The sequence below is a fragment of the Penaeus japonicus genome, unplaced genomic scaffold, assembly GCF_977035675.1.
Source record: "Penaeus japonicus unplaced genomic scaffold, GWHDUDI00000001_assembly GWHDUDI00000036, whole genome shotgun sequence".
Lineage (NCBI taxonomy): Eukaryota > Metazoa > Arthropoda > Malacostraca > Decapoda > Penaeidae > Penaeus > Penaeus japonicus.
Genome location: NW_028234438.1, coordinates 16,462,748 through 16,463,993, shown reverse-complemented (window position 1 = coordinate 16,463,993; position 1,246 = coordinate 16,462,748). Strand labels below are relative to the sequence as shown.

General features: G+C 26.3%; 1 protein-coding gene across 1 annotated transcript in view; it reads right to left on the bottom strand.

The window, feature by feature from the left end:
- The window catches only part of LOC122257045 (splicing factor U2AF 26 kDa subunit), an 11,833-nt gene continuing 10,587 nt past the window's right edge, over nt 1-1,246 (bottom strand). Inside the window, exon 7 of the mRNA XM_086531862.1 lies at nt 1-1,246. This exon is cut by the window's right edge and continues 1,556 nt beyond it. The gene's annotated coding sequence lies outside the window, so the exon portion shown is untranslated.

The window sequence follows — 1,246 nt, the reverse complement described above, 5'->3', positions numbered from 1 at the left end:
TCAAATTTATGTTTTATTGTTGCACTTGTTTTGCAGCACGAGGTTAACATCTTGTATCTAATCAAATGACCATTTATATATTTTCAAACACTGACACTCAGGATGATTACTTTGTTAGCCTATTACAGAAAAAAGTACATATATAAATGTATACATATGTGTGTATATTATATAAATATATAAATATAAATATATATATATATATATATATATATATATATATATATATATATATATATATATATATATATATATATATATATATATATATATATACATATACATATATACACATTATTTGGTTGTTTTACAAGTAACAGTATAATCATCATCATTAATGAAAAAAAAATGATACATGATAGAAAGTCATGTATAAAATCTATTACAGAGTAAGGTTCAAGTATTTCACTTTTTAACATATTTATTACATGAGTGTTGCTAACATTGATAATATTCATATGTGAGTAACTTCATAAATTTGTTTTTCATAATAGAGTAATAAAAAAATGAATAAAAATAAATAAATAATTCAATAAATAATAAAAAAAAAGCATGAATACACATAAAAACTTTTATATTTCCTACAACACATGAAGATGTACCTTAGCTTTCCTTATCATTACAGCTTCCCTTCCATTTACTATGACCTAAAAATGATTTCTAATACATAAGTGCAATTCCTCTTAATTATATGAGACCCTGCAAAACCTCCGTAATATAAGAATATGCACCGAAGGAAAGAAAATGATACTGAAATATATAATGTCATACATGACAGTCATTGCTAAACAAGTTTTTCTTTCTTCTTATATACAAGCAGAAGGAGCACAAGTGTTATACAAAGTTGGAACTTTTTTCAACTTCTTAGCTACTTTAGTCTTGTGACAATTATGCTTTGTGAACAAATACCACATGACTAGACTATAAAAAACAGAATGTGAATGATTTAATGTATTTAAAATAAGTCATAAAATAGACAGTGGATATTACTACCTACCACTGAGAGAGTCATCATTTACAATCTGACGTTAACATATTAGTACAAGCAGCTCATAAGGTACTACTTCCCAAACAGCAAAATTGTTTCTTTTATATGAATCCCATGTAAGTGTTAAGTGGCACTATGCAAAGTAGAGGATAAAACACCCTTTAAAAATTAGTAATTAATGTAACTGAGCAACTGCAGCCTTTCTTCCCTCTCTCATCCACTTATAGCCTAACCCTCGCAAGCTTTTAACACCTAAAG